This window comes from Emydura macquarii, unplaced genomic scaffold, assembly GCF_026122565.2.
Source record: "Emydura macquarii macquarii isolate MOO-44397 ecotype Brisbane River unplaced genomic scaffold, CSIRO-AGI_Emac_v2 contig_1876, whole genome shotgun sequence".
NCBI lineage: Eukaryota > Metazoa > Chordata > Testudines > Chelidae > Emydura > Emydura macquarii.
The window spans coordinates 14,283,017-14,304,088 of record NW_027132013.1 but is presented as its reverse complement, the minus strand read 5'-3'; the positions used below and the strand labels follow the sequence as shown (position 1 = coordinate 14,304,088).

The following is a 21,072-nucleotide window of genomic DNA, read 5'->3' as shown; positions in this document are numbered from 1 at the left end:
GAGGGGGAAGAGGTGTATTGTATAATAGATCCTGGAATGTTCCCTTCATCCTTATTGGGTTAGAGGGTGGTCTTTGCCATGACATTGCCTTGAAGAGACCATGATGAAGTTAAGCCAGAGGTATTATATAGTAGGGAAGGCCATATAGCCCAGGAGCCTCAGACACACACACTGGCTGAATCATGTGGACTCACTCAGAGATTGGAGATGAGGTTCAAATTGGTTTTGATCTGTCCAGAAGCTGAAAGGCTTGGCTACCTTCGAGTTTAGGACTGCCTGTGCACTTCAATCTCTGGGTACACACCAGTATAGATTTTAAACAGGCTGATTTTCAGTCCTAGTGACTTGAACACTTTTAGCAGTTTCATCGTGGTTTTCATTTCAATTTATTTAACAGTGCTTCAAGGAATCATTCCGAAGAGGTATCTGGTTTGTTGTTTTGTTTTTTTAGGGCTTCTGTTTAGTTGCAGCAGTGCTTTTTGGGGGGGGGGGAGGGGGGGGATATGGATGGATGGATGATGATGATGATGATGAGAGGAAGCTCTTCAATGATGAGTTCAGGAAAAGCTGGCACACAGTCAGCATGATGATCATGAAGTATGAGTGGCGGTACAGATCAATACCTCTTCAATATCTGAGTAGACAGAGATTTGTTTTGACCTAATATGAAGTTAATCCAGTCCATTCTAGTTTGTGGAGTTAAAAACAAAACAAAAATAACAGCCACAACTTTTATGGACCCTAATAACTTCTTTACGGAAAGGATGGACAGGGAAATGTCACAAAGTGATCAAAAGTTTTCAGCGGGAACAGAGAAAGAATCAGCAAAAGGAAGCAGGAAATTGTGTTGCCCTGAGGCATTTAGGAGCCCACCACAAAGGCCATTTTAGTGGATCCATAAACTAAACATTTTCTGCCCCAGCTACTAATTTTATTAGCCTTCTTAGAAAGGATGTTGGAGGACTCTAAAACCAACTCAGCCCCCATTAGAAAACCAATGGCTCTCTGAAGTCCTGGTCTGAGCTCCTGCTAACTGCAACTGAAAGAACGCTTGGAGACGTCAATGAAATAAAGAAAACCCCTTCTGCCCTTAATGCCAATCAGAGCAATCTCTGCTTAGCCATATTATGACACAAAAGCTTCCAAGAGCATGGGTCTCCAAAAGCCCACAGGAAAAAGATCAATGGATAGTCAGAAAGGAAGCTCCTGCTGTCTTCAGTGGAGCAGCAGGCCAAATCTTCAAACCAGCAGTTCAGCAATGCTACAAACTAGTTCCCACAGATGATGCAAATGAAACTTTAACAAAGGCTGCCTTTATAACAGTAGGAATTGGCAGGACGCTGTAGCAGTAAGGACTAACATGATGTTACTTACATGTCTAACACTGTACATATTCATGGCATAAATAATTTTAATCAGCATTGTTGATGACAGTAGCGTCAGTAAGATTACAAACAGTTTACATTCAAACAGTTCATATAACCACAGTGAGTTTTAGTCCTTGGAACAGATGCAAAATTAAATAATTTATTAAGCTTTCAGGGTCAGCTGTACAGATGAGATTTTTAGTGTGTGAACAGTCAAGCAATACAGAAGTGTATTTACTTGTTCAAATATTTGTTTTGGATAGTAATCGTTAAACAAAATTCTGCCAATGTTCTACTATTGTTACTTATTAATTTACTGTAAAACAGAGTACAAACAGTTTCATCAGCAATTTTACCAATACAGCTTCCATTGGTATATTTAAAGTTGTATCAACACTTTCACTATAAATCCCTTTTGTTTATGATGTTAAAATTAGTCAGTGTTGAAAATTAGCAAAGGAGTTACCCAGGAAAACGTTCATTCCAGGCTGTGGGATTGCATAGTCAACATTTTTGCTTTGACATGACTGAAAATGAAAATCAAAACAGCACAACTGTGAAGACACTCTGTGCTATGAAGTGCTTTTCTAAAATATAGACTCATGTAGAAAAAGGCATCCTTGCAGAGCACACTGCAGTCAGAGAAAGCTGAATATAAGCATACATCAAAATATTAGCAGCTTTTAGTTTCTCTTTTAAAAAATAGTTATTTAGGAAGACTGGACAATTTTACAGATCATTACAAGTACCAGAAATACAATACTAGCCATTACAAAAATGAATTTAACATTTTTGTTTAGAGAAACATTATGCAATAATACAGTCATCAAGTTTCTCTCTTTAGAATGGTAATAAAGTTATAGGATGAGCCTCTCTATGCACTTTGGGCTAGATCCACAAAAGGCCTTAGGTATCTAACTGCAACTTTAGGCACCTAAATCACAGACTCAGGCCTCACTGGGATTCACAAAACCTCCACTCAGTTGTCGCTGAATCCTACTGGACCCTAAACTTGCTTGGTGCCAAAGTTTTTGCAGTAGAAGTTCCATGGGTACCTTTGTTTCTGGCTGTGGGCATGTGCACTGCAGCCCTACACTAGGCATTCAGTCACCTAAACCCCAGAGTGAGTCACGAACCAGGAAAAAACAGGCACTCCTCTGCTTAAATCATCTGTGGAGCCCAATCCAGTAAGCATGCTCAGACTTTTCTTACCAAATCAGGCCTCTCTCTCTCTCTTAAAAAAAAAAGGGGGGGGGAGAGGAACCCCTTCGTAACTTCTATCCCAGTGGTTAAGGAACTCACCTGGAATGTGGGAAACCCCAGGTTTAAGTCCCCCCCGCCACCTGAGGGAGAGAAGGGATTTGAACAGGGATCTGCTACCTCTCAGCTAAGTTCCCTAGCCACTAAGCTATGGGGTTATTCTGATGTGGGGTTCCCTCAGTCTCTCCTGTTGAAACTGTTCCACTCTGGATAAATAAGTTAAAAAGTCATTGGAGCAGAGGTCTCCCAACTACAGAGTCATTTTCATGCTTGCTCTCTCTGGCCTAACGATTATTTCATTATTTATCCACAGTGGAACAGTTACAACAGGAGAGACTGAAGGAACCCCACATCAGAATATCCTATGGCCCAGTGGTTAGGATACTCACCTGTGATGTGGCAGAGCCATGGTTAGTATCCTAACCACTAGGCTTAAAGTAATGAGGGAGGTACTCCTTTTCCTCATCCCCCACCGCCAGTTTCTTGCTAAAACAGCACAGGTACCTACGTCCAAAAGAGGATTGGCAGCTGAGATCCTAAGCAGAGAGAGAAGACACCTTGCAGCCCAGATTTAGGCACGCATATCAGTGAGGGGCGAGGCTTAGCACATGCTCCTCAGCTTGGTACCTCCCGCTTGCTATTTTAGGCAGCTCCCTGCCTAGCATGCTGGCTTTTGTGAATCCCATTCTGAGGTGCCTATCTAACACCATTCATTGTATAGGGAGCCTAGGATTCTAACCCAGGCTTTGGGAATCTCAATGTGTAAGTCAATTGTGAATCAATCATTACAAATCCGGTTTGAGTTAAAATCATATTCACAAGAAATCTAAACATCTAAGGTAAGAAATGCACAAGGCACATGTAAGAAGGTGGCCCCATTTGATGCACCCCTCAACAGCAGGCTGCAGCATGACAGGTGTGCCTGCCTCACTTTCCCCTCAGTTCAGCCACAAAGAGAACACAGTCTCTTCCCAGCGTCCACCTAAAATACCACCTTTGGGCATAATTTATTCAGATACACATGTAATAATCCACAGAGCCCTCAACTGTTCTCCTAATTCCCACAGTAAAACAGAATTCTACAGCAATTTTCCTAGCTCCTTACCGATGAATTCACCAGCACTCAACTCCTAATTCCTTTCTGCTCTTGTTCCAGGACCCCCCTCTCCAGGACAGCTCCCTGAGAGTGACCAAACTGAAAACATCTGCTCAGTGTGCAGCAACAGTCAAAAAAGCTAACAGAATGTTAGAAACCATTAGGAAAAGGATAGATAAGATGACAGAAAATATCATAATGCCTCTATATAAATCCACGGTACGCCCATACCTTGAAGACTGCATGCAGATCTGGTCACCTCATTTCAAAAGAGATGCACTAGAATTGGAAAACATACAGAGAAGGGCAACAAAAATTATTAGGGGGATGGGACAGCTTGGAAAAGAGATAACTAAGGGGTGATATGACACAGATCTATAAATTCTTGACTGATGTGGAGAAAGTAAATAAGGAAATGTTATTTACTCCTTCACATAACACAAGAACTAGGGGATCACCCAATGAAATTAATAGGCAGCAGGTTTAAAACAAATAAAAGGAAGTACTACTTCTACAAAAAGTCAACCTGTGAAACTCTGCCAGGGGATATTTTGAAAGCCAAAACTATAACAGGGTTCAAAAAAGAACTAGATACATTCCTGGAGGATAGGTCCATCAATAGCTATATGGACGGCAACACTATGCTCTGAGCATCCCTGGTCTCTGTTTGTCAGAAGCTGGGAGTGCACAAGAGGGGATGGGATCACTTGATAATTGCATGTTCTGTTCATTCCTTCTGAAGCACCTGGCATTGGCGACTGTCAGAGGACAAGATACTGGGCTAGATGGCCATTCTTACATTCATATGACCAGTCTCTCCCCCTGAGATTGACCAGTCCCATGACTCTTCCGCCTAAAACACAGTCCATCCATCACCTCAGCCCTAATCCACTTTCCAGCACAGGCTCTTCAGCCCAGGAAGGTCCAAAAACTAGCACCTCTGCTGGTCTCCTAGCCAATTTCTCTCTCTTCCTAAGAGGCCCTGCAGAGCTTTCCACTCACTACAAACTGTCGATCCCAAGCAGTTCTCACCTGTCCTTTTTTTACTTCTCCAGTCTGTGTTCAGGTAGCCATGACTCAAAAGTCGCTCTCTCACTGGGTTCAGGTGCCCTCTTTTAAACCCAGATGAGCTGATAAGGCACAGGTGCACTGGCCCTGCTCCCTCTTAAAGAGCCAGTATCATCCTGTGACAACAGTCAAACAACCTTAACTCACAGTACGATTGAAAGTATAGGTTAAATAATTTTCCTCTTTGATTGCTACAAACTGTGGCTGCCAGTCTTCTTTCCTGAATCAAAGTCCCTTCCTTCCAGGTTAATTTGTCCATATATATTATACGAGGGAAAGAATTTGGGACTACTCATAGTAGTAAAATTAAGCATGTATATGCTTGTAGGACCAGGACCATAATGTCCAAATTCGAAGTAGCAGTATCATGGAAGGGTAGGCCAATTAAAGTTGTGATTTATAGAAAAGTGTCTTTAGTAAATAACTAATCAATTATATATATTCCTTGGCTCTCCTAGTTGTTCAAACTTTCTAATTTATTATTTGGATGTCAGTGGTGATGGAAAAATCTGGAATGATTATAGGAAATTTTTGAAAACAGATAGATACCTTGAAAAAAATGCTCAGTCTGATTGGCTATTCTCCCTGGTCTGGTCTCCTTGCATAATTCCTCCTGAACTCCCATTTTTTTAAAATTTGCTGGAATGATGGTTTGATATTTAAAAAAACAGATATTCTAGATTGAGACTTGAATTCCCAGTTATCTTAAAGAATATACTGCCTATTTATACACACAAGATTTCTAAAAGGATGACTTGTAAGTGCAAAATTTATAGATAGCATTTCAGATATAGCATAGCTGATGTTAAAGCCAGATGTTTTCTTAAAATCATGACATTTAGATAATAATTCTATGAAAATGTTTAGGATTGATAAAAATAACACTGTCATATGCTAATAAAGATATTTTGTTTAGCGTTCCTGTTAATGTTTTGCTTATAATAAATTTGTTATTCCTTAATCTCTGTGCAAAATGCTCATGACCAATAAAAAAAAAAAAAAAAAAAAAAAAAAAAAAGGAGAGAGACATTGGACATTTCTGTCCTGCTCTGACTGTGCTCTAATTTCACCCTCTACTGATGAAGTGAAAAGAGATATTCAATGGGGTTTTCAAAAGCACTCAGCACTAACTTAGCTTTGCTCCCAACCAAGTCAATAGAAGCATACATAGGCCAGCACTATGCACTTTTGAAAACTTCAATCCCTGCATAGGCCCTCTTTTTTTATTTTTGCTCAAATAAAAAAAGTGAATGCCTAGCCAAGGCATCACTGCCATAAATTCACAACCAAGTAACAATAAACAGCCCACAGAACACAAAACACCCTTCTGAGTCCCCTGAAAAGCCTATCAAAAATAAAAGTACATTGCAGTGTGCCATGAGGTCAACAGATCCAAGATATTTTGATCCAAGTGGGAAGTTTGTTTCTGAATTGAGAGCTCACCACAGAGAATGCTCTACTGACAGCTCCATCTCTATTCAATGAAGAAAGATCCAATTCTTTTGTGTTTGAGACTCACAAGTGTGACAGCATGGCATGAAAAGAGAAGCAGTCTTTCAAGCATGACAATCGCAAGTCATTTAATGCTTTATAGATGAAAAGCCACACTAGATAGCCAAGGCAAGTAATGGAGCACCAGTTACACATGCTGCCACTGAGAATCATCATTTAGTAGGTGAACCACTACATTTAATACCACCTTAAAACAAAAGTTACTTAATTGTACCATAACTGTTGTTCTTTGAGATGTGGATGTAGCCAAGTATTCCACTGAAATGTGCATGCCCAGCACACCGAAGCCAGAGAACTTTGTTTAGCAGTACCTGTCGGCGCAACACTCATGCCCTCTGGCCCTCATAGCCCCTTGCACACTATTTAACAACAGCAACATCATTCTCAGTTCCTTTGCACCAGAATCTACCACCAGAAATTCTGATGCAGAATGGCCAGAGGGCAGGTCACAGAATACATGCCTACACACACACCTCAAAGAATAACAGTTACAGTACAGTAACTGTAAGTAATTATAAGTAATAATTTTTTCTTGAAGTGGCTGCAGGCACATATTCTACTCAGATGATTACCAAGCAGTAAACAAAGCAAGCAGGGCTTGGAACCTACGTCAGTAATGACTGCAGAACTGCCAGACCAAAGTTTGCATATGATCTAGATACCACTGGGATAGCGTACCGCTTGATAAAAGTATGTATGGAAGACCAGGTAGCCACCCTGCAAATGTCCAATAGAAAAACATCACTGAGAAACATTACTGAGGTCACTTGAGCTCTTGTGGAATGAGCCACCACCCTTTGTGGAGGCGTGACCTGAGCTACACCATATGCTGTGGTAATGCAGGAAGTAATCCATCTGGAAATTGTCTGATAGAAACCACCTGAACCTTCATCCAATCCACATAAAATACAAAAAGGTGAAATGATGCCTAGTCAATAGAGCCTAGTCCTCTGCAGATAGAATGCCAATGATCATCTCAAATCCCAGGAATGAACACACTGTTCATCCACATTTGAGCGAGGCTTAGGAAAAAATACAGGTAAGTATATTGTTTGGTTAAAATGAAATTGTGACAGCATCTTAGACAAAAAAATTAGGGTGTGGCCTGAAGGACCCCTTGTCTTTGCAAAATTTAATATATGGAGGATCCACCATTAGGGCTTAGAATTCACTAACTTTGCTTGTGGAAGTCATGGCAACCAGAAAAACTGTCTTTTAGGAAATGAGAGACAGAGATCAAGGGACCAGGACCTGTGAGGGCAGCCAGTACCATACTGATGTCCCACAAGGGAAACAATTCTTTTACAGGCAGAAAGAGGTGGACAACATCTTTTAGAAATCTAATTACCATGGAGTTAGCAAATACAATTTCCCTTAGATCGGAGGATGAAATGCTGAAATCGCCACTAAGTGGACCCTCAATGAGCTGAGTGACAGGCCTGAGGACTCAAGATGCAACAGGTAATCCAAAATGTCTTGAATACGTTAGCATTGACTGAATTCTTTTAGCCAATGACCAAACCAAAAGACACTTCCATTTAGCCAAACAGGTAGATCTAATAGAAGGTTTTCTACTATTAAGTAGAACTCGCTGCACTGATTGCAAATATTGTTCTTCCTGTTCATCTACCCACTTAGCATCCACACTGTTAGGGGCAGACTCAGTGCAGGTTGACATATCTGACCATGTTGTTGAGTCAGCAGATTGTGAATGAGGGTAGGAGATCTGGGAGTCCAAATACCCAGACTGGGAAGGTCAAATGAGTATCCACTTGGCATGATCCAATTTCAGGGGAAAGCATGCATCAAGGCCAATCCCCAACTCAAATGGAAAGCATTGGTTAATGAGCCCGGATTAAGACCCACTTGAGAGCAAAACTGACTGCCTTTCTTGTCGTCTTTCTTTGCAAACAGGTCGACCATCAGAACACCCCATTCTTTGAAAATGGCTCCCAGCAGTCTTCAGAGACCACTCGTTATTCTTGGAGAAGTTCCTGCTGAGATGATTGGTCAAGTAATTCTGTGTACCTGGTAAGTGAGCCACAGTGAAAATGATGTTTTCCCTGATACACAACTGCCAAAATTTTATTCCTTTATGACAAAGCTGATTGGAGCAAGCTCTTTCTTGCTTGCTCACATGATATACAAAGATGTTGTTGTTGGTGAGGATATGAACTGCTGTGCCCTTTATCTATGCCCAAAAGCCATGACAGGCATTGTAAATGGTTTAAAACTCCAGGATATTGATATGGACAAAGATTTCCTGTGCTGTCCACAAATCCCTAAACTTTCAACGTCCCCAGATGTGCTCCCCAATCTATTGTGGAGGCATCAGAAACTATGATAATGATCAGTGGAGGACAGGCAAAAGGAACACCTTTGCAAAAACTGAACTGATCTATCCACCATTGCAGATACTCCAGGTTCACTGGTGACACTTGGACAAACCTGTCCAATGACGGACAATTCAGACAATAGACCAACTTCAACCAAGCTTAAAGAAGAGGAAGGTGCAATCTTGCATGCTGCATAACTTAAGTGCACATGGCCATATAGCTTTGCATACATTGGCCATAGTTGAAGGATGTGACTGGAGGAACAGAGACAGGCAACAAATTTTTTGGAATCATTTGTGCAGATGAAAGGCCCTTGAACTCGTATAGCAGGGCCCCAATAAACTATTTTTTTGTGTTGGAATTAACACTGATTTTGCTTTGTTCAAAATCAGCCCCAGCCAATTGAAGAGACCCAGCACAAACTGGACGTGGCAGAGGACTTAATTTTCAGGCTTGCCTCTCACCAGCTGATCATACTGGTATGGAAAGACATGGATTCTCATATGACTGTAGTGGCAGCCTGCATTTTGTAAACATGTGTGAGACTAATGACAGGCCAAAGGGAAGAATTATGTATTGATAATGTTAACCAGCCACTACAAAACCTTCCTTTGGGTTTATAAAATTGCTACATGGAAGTAGGCATCCTGAAGATCGAGGGCAGCAAACCAGTCATTGTGCTTTAACACACTGAGAACTGTAGCTAGGATTACCATACGGAATTTCATATTATTGATGTATTTGTTCAGACCTCAGCAATCCAGAATAGGTCTCTCACCTCCCTTGAACTTCAGGATCACGAAATATCGTGAATAGAAAGCCTTTTCCCAATGCTGAAAGGGACGCTATAGCTCCCAAAGCAAGCAGAGTCTGGACGTGCTGAAAGGGCTGCGTCTCATAAGAGGGTTCCTGATAGGAATTGGATGGTATTACCCAATCCCTCTGTGCTTAGAACCCACTTGTCCGAGGTTATTAGCTTCCAAGCATTGTGGAAGTGGGACAGCCTGAACCGAAAATGGAGGGGAAATAAACTGGATGTTGGTGACTGGTATGCTGCCCTCAAAAGGAGAGTCAAATTAACTGCTTGCCAGCAGCTGATGGAGGACAGGCTGGATGGCTGAACCTGGAATCAGTGGGCCTTCTCCTGTGTGACTTATGTCTCCTCTTGGAGTAGTCCTGTCATCTAGTAGAATAATCCTGAAATACTGCTAGGAGCACTGGTGGAATTGCTGCCCCACATGACTGCCTTTTAACTGTTGAGGTATAAACCCCTAAAGTGGCCCTGAAGGCCTTAAAAGAACATAACATCTCATCAGTTTTTTCAGAAAACTGAAATCAACCATCAAATGGTAAGTCTTCTATGTTGATTAGAAATGTGCATCTGTAAGGATGAGGTAGAATTCATCATCATTAAATCCAATCTCTTGGCCTCTTTTTCCTTAGGTGATGACTTATATCAGCTCTGTCGCATTCTCTCATTAGCAGCAGTCACCACAATAGAATTAGGATGAACAACGCTTGTTGGTATGTTTTGGAGTAGGAAGCAAGAATGCTGGCATGTGCCACAGGTACTCTGTGGCTCCAAGAGACCGTCATTTATAGGGAGGACTACCCTTCTCAGGAATGAAGGTTGCAGAACATCCACCAACTTATGAGTGTTCTTTTGGACAAGCTTGGCTCGGATACCCAAAGCTGCAGGCATCCTCCCTGATAAGCCTTAAAGTCTTCCAGAATCAGGGACAACAAATCCAGGACAGTGGAATCACCTGGTGAAGACAATGAGAAGGACAGTGGAGCAAGAACCTCCTCCAAATGCAAAGCTTGTTCCTCTTGATGCACTGAAGTTTGATGAGAGCAACATCGGTTTGTTTCTCCCATCTAGGAGGGATAGGAGGTGAAACAACTGACAATTCTGTGATCTCAACTAAAGTGTGAGCAAATCTACTGGGATAATGAAGCATGCGGAACACCCCATGGATTCCAAGCATGACAATGTGGAAATGAGTATAGTACCAGAAGCCAGTAAGCACAGGGCCATGCTCTCCTGTCCCCCAATCAATCTTGGTTCCAATGACAGTCCTCCATAGGAGAGCTAGAGAACTTACAGAACTGATCCCTGGAAGAAGACAGAAGCTGATCCCAAACTTGAGTATGAAGAGTCCCCTGAATAGCCTGCAGGTAACAAAGTGGCCAAACCTGCCAGCACTATCAAGCACTCTGATCTGTCCAAAGTCCAGTGCTGCATCAATAACTCAACCAGTACCGTAGCTGGAGGCATCACCAACTGGGAACCTGAAGCTGCAACAACATTCAGTATTGGGAAGATCATTGGTACTGAAGCAGAAATCTGTACTTGAACCAGAAATCAGTCCTGCAGGTGCCAAGGCCCAGATCACTGTGGTCCTCAGAGTTAAAAGTGGTATTGGTATCAAAGAAGGATGTCTCGGTGCCAATGAAGGGACCATGTTTACCTCTTTGGCAGGTTTCTAGCTGGTACGAGGAAGACAAAGGTTCATAATCTGAAGCAGTCAACGCAGACTGTGCTGAGATCGCCAGAAGCACTACTCCAGAAGAGGACAGCTGAATCAGCAGAAAGTCAGAGAAAAATCAAACTGCTGCCTGAGAAGCCAATGGGAGCCAAACTGTGAATGCCAGACTTGACTGCCTTTTGATGGATGGTGCTGGAGTAGATAGTATGGTGCCGCTCTAATCTTGGCACTGTACCAGAGACCAGGTAGATGGGCTTGCTCCATCTTGGGCACCAAGAAAAACATGGCAGTGTCCCACACTCCTCCCAGAAGAGGAGGAAAAGTCTCTCTGAGCCTTGGAATTGCTCCCATTAAGTTTTGAGTTCTCTTCCTCAGAAGACCAGAGGAAGGAGAAAGCTCTCTTCTTCTTCAAAGAGAGGAATGTGAATCTAGTGGTTTGTCAGGAGTCTGCACCAGTTCTCAAGACTGACAGGTTTGGCAATCTGCAGAAAGCCCTGGGGCCAAAGTGGACATCATGATTTGTTCCATGAGGTGCTGTTTCAAATGTAGGTCCTGGGCAACCTGTGTCCTTTTCTGAAAGGAGTGACCAATGGAACACTTTTCTTTCATGTGACCCTTTCCTAGACACAACTGACACCGCACATGTGGGTCGTTATTAGAGACAACTACACTACAAGAAGGAAAGTGCTTAAACCCCAGTGAGACAAAGCACCATGTAACACTATAAACAGTAACAAATTACTAAACTAATTAACCAAATAACTACAGGGTACTATTAACTATGTATTTACAAAACAATCTCACAAACAATCTCACTGTCAGTAGCTGTGAGGTAAAATCTATACAGTAAGGTCCAACCAAGCGGCGGGCGGTGAGAAGAAACTGAGGGGAGTGGGGTTGGGACGGCACGGACCTTCAATGGCCATGAGAGGGGCTACAAGGGCTGAAGAGGCTATGTGAGCCAGAGGGTGCAAGCGCTACCCCTATGGGTACTGCTAAACAAAGTTCTCTGGCTTCAGTGTGCCGGGCACAAACACACCTGAGTGGAATACATATCTGCAACCAATCAGAGACGAATTTCTGGATTGATCAAAGGTGACGCCCTATTTAGAATACACTTCAGTGACTAAGGCATGGAACACAGCAGCAAGGGGTACATCTAAAAAAAGAAGTGATCTCCTGGCCAACTAAGGATAGTAAAACATGTTCCAGGATACTATTGCTATATGACCATCTAACAACAGCTAGGAATCCAATATAAACCCTAGATTACGAACATGGGCAACAAATGTCAGGAACACAACTTCAACCACAGGGGGTGTTATCAGTCTCGACATATTATCCAGTTGCTTTCCCCAACGCAGCAGAATCACCTTAGTCTTATCCAAACTGAGCTTCAGCCAACTGGCTCTCACCCATACTTTAGACACTGGGCCAGAAGTTCAAAAGCACTGGCTGAGTCAGGTGCAATAAAGAACTGAGTGTTTTTATCATACTTAAGATACTGCATCTCATGCCTCCTCTCTAGCCCTCCAAAAAGCCACCTATGTGCTTTGAAAAGAAGAAGAGACAAGACAGATTCCTTCCAAACTCCACAAAAGTATTTTAAGGGAAGAGGAGCAACCCCCCTAAAACATTTTATAGGATACGTCAGCCAGGAAAGAACAGCGTCACCTAACAGCAGTTGTAAGACCTAGTCCACTCATGATACATTCCATAGGCAAAAAACATCTCATAATGAACAGAGCAGTATAGAAGGACCCTTAAAAGTAAAAACACACTACATATATATTCTCATGCATCAAAAAAAGCTGAACAATCTGTTTTGATCCACACAACCCAAACAAACAATTTATTATTAAAATCTTTACTACCAGTACATTAGTCTAGAGGTACATCTACACTGCACACTCTTTAGGGCTGCATGTAGAGTAAATACATGGCACTCTCGCCTAGCATGGGTATAAATAGCAGTGTAGACCATGAGGCACTGCTTAGGCAAGTAAAGACAGAACTGAACCCTTAGGGTATAAATACTACACCTCTCCACACAGACAGCCAGTGCCTCCCATATCTACACTGCTATTTTGAGCAGTGTAGTGTGCCATTACCTCCCCACTACCAAAGCCTTTCCTCACTGGCTTCCCCAACAGAGCTTTTCATGGATATGTACAGCTAGCTACACCTGGCAGTGTGGCTGCAGCCTGCTTTTCACTGCAGCATGTAGCAGCTACACATACTCTGCATGCTTTCACCAGTGGTGTGCAGTGTAGACACAGAAGTAAATCCTTAAAACCAAACAAAAATATCTATAACAAAGATATAGCCCAATTGATGTATTCTCATCTGGGTGTGTGAAAAGTTGCACACAAATCCCTTGTGAACTGAAATAGAAAGACCACTTCATGACTAAGGAAAGTTTTTCATACGTATATCCATTTCCAGGGCTTGCAAAACTTGTTCCAGCCATACTGTGAGAAATAACTGTGGAGAGAATACTACAGATTTTTCATAGTTATATGCTACCAGTTCAGAAAAAAAATATTTGTGTTAATCAAATGAGAAACAATGGGAATGCTCTCCTTGCTGGACTATATGCCACAGAATTAGACATTTTAAGCATCTGGCACTGCAATTTGAATTCACTTACTGTGTAGATCCCTTCAATGCATTTTACAATTACAGATCCTAAGACGTAAGTAAAAGCTAGTTAATTATAGCACTGTACTAACAATGCTATTGTTATGGCTGAGGAAGCACTTTAATTATAAGACTCCTATTTTTCAGGTAATCTATTTTTGTAAGGTAGAGGCAAGTATTTTACCTAAAAAGTTCTCCAACTTCTCAGACCAAAGCGTTCTTTTTTAAAATCAACTTCTATCTGGCAGTTTAAATTAACCAAGAATAAAAAAAAGTTAATGGTTAAGAAACTGTTCTCACAGGTTTTTGGGGGCTCAGGAAGAGAATTTGCACTTAGATTAATACAAGACTAACATTTTTAAAATCTCAAACTTGTCACAGATCTCAGATGACAAGTGCCTTTTACATGAAGGAGCTAGTTTAAAATAAAGCTAATTAAACTGAGTATTTGAAAATTGTATCGTAGAACTGCCCATGTGCAGCACACTACTTTCTACTGACTATACTAAAGTATGCATGTATGCATTCAAAAGAGCTTGACACATTCAAATAAATGCCTATAGTGTGTGTGTGTGTTTGTTTGTTTTTCATTACAAAAGCAAGAATCTGAGATAAGACAATAGTGTTGGCAAGATTTTAAATGTAAAAATATAATTGCAAAGCTATGCTCCCACGCCAAAGATTACTCAACTGCACTGCACACATAAAATGACAACAGTTAGAGCTCTGTGTAAGCTTGAAAGCTTGTCTCACTCACTAAGCGGGTCCAATAAAAGATATTACTTCACCCACCTTGTGTCTCTAACATTTATAAAAATATGTAAAGAGGATAGCAGAAGCATCTGTTTTACTTGTGTCCCATGCAGAGCCCTAGATCTTTGCTTTTTGCATACACATAAAGCAGATATCTCAGCACGCCCAATGCTGTTAGTATGTTCAGAACATTAAGGCACAATTGTTCAAAAAGTTCTACAGCACATGTGCAAATGTCAATTTTCTTTCGTTTATAACTTGACCAAATATGGTCAATTTTGCACAGACATTAAAAGGTACTTTTCTGACCTAACGACTATCCTTCTATCAAATTGTAAGTTCTTTTTCTAATCTATAGAAGTGCTAGAACTGTTTAAAAAAATGAAAAAACCGTTAAATATTGGCAAAGCTACCTATTTTTGTTCTCAAAAACAGTGAACCCATTTTTCTTAAACTTATCCATACAAAAAAAAAAAAAAAAATTCATCCTGAGACACAGATCAAGCCTGTAAAATTTCATCCCAAACCATTAAAGTTGTATACAACTGAACACAGGCAGGTTGGGCAGGACAGTGGTGGGAATAGTTGTAACAGGAGTTGTAAGGCAACTTTAACCATGGGTTAAGTTGCACTTACAGGTGTACGCATAGGAGTAGCTACACTTATAATACATATTCAGACACACACTTTTTGGAAGAAAAGATAGTTATTTTATAGGATGAATTCAAAGAAAACATGTGGAAGCACAGAAAAGTCTGTGGGAGAAGCGGATAAGCAGGCTGTCATCACTGGCAAAGTGTAGGAGGAAGAAACTTGATTAGAGGAAAGAGTGGATAAGCAGGGAGGGCCAGAATTATGAAGGGCCACAGTACTCAGGATATGAAGCTTGACTGTGATTTGGTGGATGATGGGGAATAAGCGGAGGGACTCACAGAGGAAGAGATGTGCTCAAAAATATAAATTAAAATTATTTTCTATTATTTTATAATGTATAGTTTATATACATGAAAAATGCTTCTCACTATAGAAACAAAAACAAAAACAAAAGCAAAAGCACTGAAACTTTCTATGAAAATGTATCATACTTCACAGGTCTCCGACTAAGTTTGTCACTATCATCCATGCTCTTTAATCTCAAAATCATAAAGCAACAGTATCATACACAATATAGGTCCAGTTATACTTATTTATTGAAGCTTCTGAATTTAACCAAGCTCTTCTAGGAAGTACACTGTAAAATATGTACAAAATTACACAAATCATCTACGATTTGACAAAAAAGGATAACAATCAGATCTGAAAGCTCATTTGTGCAGTTTTGCCACTATTACCTCAGCAGCCTCCTAGTCAGGCCGATTTCTATTATTACATAAAAAGGAGCAGAGAGAATATAAGACGTGGAGAACTTCAACTGTAACATGTTAAAAAAAAACAACTTACTTGTTATAGTGAGATTCATTAGTGTGAGAAATCCGTTGGACAGTAGGTACGCGCTGCCTGTCACTACATCCAGGGAAGCTCCTATGAAAGCCAGATGTTGTAGTGGAGTCAAAAAGTACTTTTTGAGATTGATTTGAAGGCAAAGGCTGTGAAACAGAACACTTGATCTTTATTGATGTCAACACTTCCTGATATGATCTGCCTCTAATTCACCAATCATCTAGGTATGGGAAAATGATTATATCTAAACAACAAAGGTGAGTGGCAACTACTGCCAGAATCTTTTAAAATACCATCGGTGCCAAAGATAAGGCACAAGGAAGCATCCTGCATTGGCAGTGCTCATTGTTTATTAGAAAACAAAGAAATCTCGTGTGTGAAGGGTGAATAGCAACACAAAAAATATGAGACCTGTATAACGAGAGTTGCAAATCAGTCTTCTATTTCTAATGAAAGAATTACTGCAGCAAGGGTCACCCATCCTAAACTTTTGTTGCTTTATATATTTATTGGAGACTTGAAGTCTAAAATTGGTGTCCATTCTCCATTCTTTTTGGGAATCAAGAACTACTTTGAATAGAATCCCCTTCCCCTGGGTTTCAGAGGAACTGATTTTATTGCTCTTAAACACAGAACAGAGGTGTCACTTCTTGCTTGAACAATTGATGATGAGAGGGGTCCCTGGCAAGGGATGTGGAGGGAGAATGGGTAGGAGGGATATATTTGAAATGGATAGTGTAACAAGATGTTATGGCTTCCAAAATCCATCTGTCTAAAGTTACATGGTCCTATACATCCTAAAAATGGGAGACGCAGCAACAAAAAGGGAAGAAATAAGATGTTACAGCCATAAGACTGTCAGTTGGACAGTTGAGACTCTCAACCAAGTCATCAAAACTGTCACATAGAGGACATGGATAGCTGAAAAGAAGTAACTGAAGGAGGGTGTGTGGAGTCTTTGGGGTTTTTTTGAGGAGATGGGGTGGGGAGGGTTAGTCTCTTGGCCAAGGGCTCAGAGGGTCTACAATATGTTGAATATGGGGTTGTGTATGCTCTTTGTGCCATCTGAAACCTACTAAATCTCCTTTTATTTAGAGCAGTGTAAATCCTCAGGGATCACAGTGTGACTCTTGAGTCCTTTAAAGCATAGTTTCTCAACCTGTGGTACACATACCCCTGGGGATACGCGAGACACAGGCAGCGGGTACCCAGGGAAAAACAGAATGAAGGGGAGGTAAGCGGCAGCTGCTGACTTCTGGGGAAGCCGGGCAGCAGCAGCCCGCTTCCCATCCAGTCCCACCTCCCAGCTGGGAGGCGTGTGGCAGGCCCCGGATTCTGGGGAAAGTGGGCTGCAGACCCCTGCTTCCTGCCCAGTCACAGCTCCCAGCTGGGAGGTGGGCAGCAGCCACCACAATCCTGGGAAGCCAAGCTGCAGCCATCCGCTTCCCACCCAGTCCCAGCTGGGAGGCAGGCAGTAGCCGCTGGCTTTTGGGGAAGGCACGCGGCAGCCGCCCACTTCCCACCCAGTTGCAGCTGGGAAGCGAGCAGCAGCCGCCCGCTTTTGAGGGAGGCAGGCAGCAGCCCCCCGCTTCCTGCCAGATTCCAGCTCCCAGGTGGGAGCCCGGTGGCAGTCTCCTGCGTCTTGTGAGCTGGGCTCACAGCTGGGTGGCAGCCACCCGCACCCCAGCTTGAAGACACCTGCCTGCCCATATCCCTCCTCTGCCCCAGCTCGGATTGGGTGGCAGTCACCCACCTCCTGGGCTGGCAGCCACCTGCAACTTGCCCAGGTAGAAGTCCCCCTCCCTAGCTCAAAGCCCAGTGCCCAGAAAACTTGTCAATTTCACTGCTCATCTCATCAGTGAAACTATGACAGCCCCAGATTCCACCAGTTACCCTCTTCTCCTGTCTCTCTTGTCCTCCTTCCGTCTCTCTCTCTCACCCCTTCCTTCTCTCAAATCTATGGCAAAAAAAATTGGCACTGCGATTTTTGTTCCCCAGCATTGGCATGCTGCTCAAAGCCTCCTGGCTTTGGCCAACATCACCTCTAGCCCAGGTACATACTTGAGTTGCACACCGCTGGAGTAAAGATGGTAATCCTACCCACATTAGATCTGACATCTGTCTTATCACGGCCTTATATACTCAGCCCTCTTCCAACATATGGCTCACATTAGTCTGTAAATATAAAATCCCATGGAAAATTGAGTGTTCAGGTACTTATTAAAATTTTCAGAAGTTAGGGGGTACTTGCTACTTAAAAGGTTGAGAAACACTGCTTTAAAGGATGCAGGAATGTATCCTTTGAATCCACAAAGACCCTGTGGTCGTCAAAGGGGAGGTCTTTGACACCACTCTGAGCCTCCTTTGGAAAGCCCAACAGCTGTAACCAAGATAATCTTCTCATGATCACTTCAGTGGAGACAGACCACCCTGCAATATCTGCCACATCCAAGGATGCCTGGAGTGATGTCTTGGCCAGGAGCTGATCCTTGTATATAATGGACTTAAACTGGTCCCAATGTTCTTCTGGCAGGTGATCAATAAAATAATTGAATTTGTTATAATTTAAATAGTCATATTTGGCCATGAGTGCCTGATGGTTTGCTATCCTGAACTGAAATATGGCTGAAGCACAGGATTTATGACCAAAAGGATCGAGCCTCTTGTGGTCCTTACTGTACAGAGTGAACTCTGAGTTAGGTTGTCTGCCTCAATCATTAATGGCCTTCACTACTAGGGAATTCGGAGCTGGGTGAGAAAATGGAAAGTCTGATTCCCTAGATGGAACAATACTTTTTATCTACCAATTGCAGGTAGATAGTGTGCTAGCAGGGGGTTGCCAAACTGTCTTGGTGGGCTCTATAAAAGCTTCACTGACTGGAATGGCAATCTTCCTATATTTAGAACTATATAAAATATCTAGAAGTTTATGATGGGACTCCTGAATCCCCTCTCAGGGAATCTGCAGCACATCAGCAATCTGCTTCATCAGTTCCTTTAGCTGCCTGAAGTCATCTGCCATAGAAGGTGGTGGAGGCACGACAGCTTCATCAGGAAATTAGGAGGAAACATTAGTAAGCGGTGTCACCTCCTTAATCAGCCCTTGCCTCTTGCTCCTCAAAGGTCCCTTCCCCAGGCATACATGGTAGTAAAGAGAGGCTGAGGCGAATGTGCTCTTCTCTGTTCCCGCCAGTGTTACAAGGACTTCAGTGTAAACTGAGAGCAATAGGATGCCCACAGATCCCAGCAAGGCCATTAAGGTGGCCCATATGGCATAGGTAGAGACAGCAATCTACGTTCCTGTCATGTGGATGTCATTTGAGGTCTATCCTCTTGTAATACATCAGTATAGAAAGCATAACGATATGTTCTAGAATAAATAGGTAGAATCTTACTTTTATCAACCTAATTTATAATCTCTTCCCAAAAAAAAGATACCAAGTTAGTTTGACAGGATATATTTTCCATAAATTCATGTTGATTGGCATTAATTACTCTCCATTAAATCTTTATTAATCAAGTCCTGTTTCAGTCACATTATTGTGTCCAGCATTGATATTCAGACAGACAGACCTAGAATGACCTGCTTACCCTTTTTAAATATTGACACATTAGCTTACTTCCAGGCTTCTGAAACTTCCCCAGGTGTTCCCAGTCTTATTGAAAATCAACATTAGCTGTCCAGAAAGTTCCTTAGCCAGCTCTTTTAAAACTCTTGGATGCAAGTTTTCTTGGATGCTGATTTTAAAATATCTATCTTTAATAGCAGCTATTTAACATCCTCCTTAGACACTAGTGGAATAAGAAAGGGTGTTATCAGAGGATGGATGAGACTACATCATGTGTTTTTCCCCCCCAAATACAAAACAGATATTTATTGAACACTTATGCCTTTTCTGAATTATTATTGATAATGCTACTATTTCTGTCTAGTAATAGAATAATACCATTATCAGGATTCTTTTTGTTTTTAATATATTTTAAAAACCCCTTCTAATTGTCCCCAACTCTGCTGGCCAGAGATTTCTCCTTATGTCACTTTGCTTCCTTTTATCTATTTTCCACAATTCCTAGATTCTGATTTATATTCATTACCATCAACTTCTAGAGAGGACCTAGAGATAGGGTTGAGTTGATGAGGACACCCAGATTATGGGCTTCAGTAACAGGGAGGATGGTGTTTTTCACAGCGACTGAGAAAAAAGGGAAGGAGAATATTTAGAGCTATGTAGCCATACTGATCTGAAGCTGATGGCTGTACAGCCACAAAAAGATGTTTAGATTTTAGATGTTATAACAGGAACCCCCCATCAGGTAAACCACTCTGCACTTATTTGCCTTTTCATGGAGCTTTATACATCTGTAATTACTTAAATATTGAAATGCTACAGTTGGGAAATAAAGCATGCAAAAGTCAGTAAATACAAGGTGAAAGATGAAAATTCAGCTTTCAAATAGTGCCTACTTATGCTAATGCCTTAAATATGGTCACTGTCAAATCACTCTTCAATTAAAATACATTTTTATACAGTAAGTTAAAATATAGTGCACACAGATTTCAGATTAGATTTATTTTTTAAGTCTCATTGAGGTCTAGAAAACAAGCTACATTTAAACTTTTTAAATTATGCAAGTTTAAAGCTGAATGGTCCAGAATGTAAGATGATCCCCAGAACTTGTGAAAGCCCAGCATTCCAAACCACAGCAGTTTTGAATCAATCTACAGAATCTAAAACAGAATTTTAAAAATCACTGACTTGAATCACTGTGCTAAAAGTACTGATTTTTTTTCCTCCGACACATGGCTAATGCTTGAGATGACAAACTCTGAGGTCTATTTATAATAAAAATACTTTGAATTTATAATTACATAGCATTTTCTGTCTGAGGATCTCAGCACATTTCTACAAATTAATGAAGTAGGTGTCATGACTCTCCTAGAGGAATGTGAATAGTAGCCCCATTTTCTAGATGGGAAAGTGAGGCAAAAGGCATTAAGTAATGTGGGAGGCACTGCTATATACTGGATTAAGCCTGAGCCTACTAGTCTGGGGAATTGGATTCTCATACTGATTTAGGCAAGTGTGGACATAGGCATGTCACTACCACTC

The 21,072-nt window shown here is 41.5% G+C and overlaps 1 protein-coding gene across 2 annotated transcripts in view; it reads right to left on the bottom strand.

Moving 5' to 3' along the window:
* FUT8 (fucosyltransferase 8) overlaps positions 1-21,072 on the bottom strand; it is a 278,111-nt gene that overhangs the window by 239,970 nt on the left and 17,069 nt on the right. The window contains exon 1 of one of the 2 annotated variants that reach the window (XM_067557733.1): positions 15,962-16,412. The exons of the other annotated variant lie outside the window; for it this stretch is intronic. The gene's annotated coding sequence lies outside the window, so the exon portion shown is untranslated. Of the gene's footprint in view, positions 1-15,961; positions 16,413-21,072 lie in introns of those variants that run through there. 2 annotated transcript variants of the gene reach the window in all.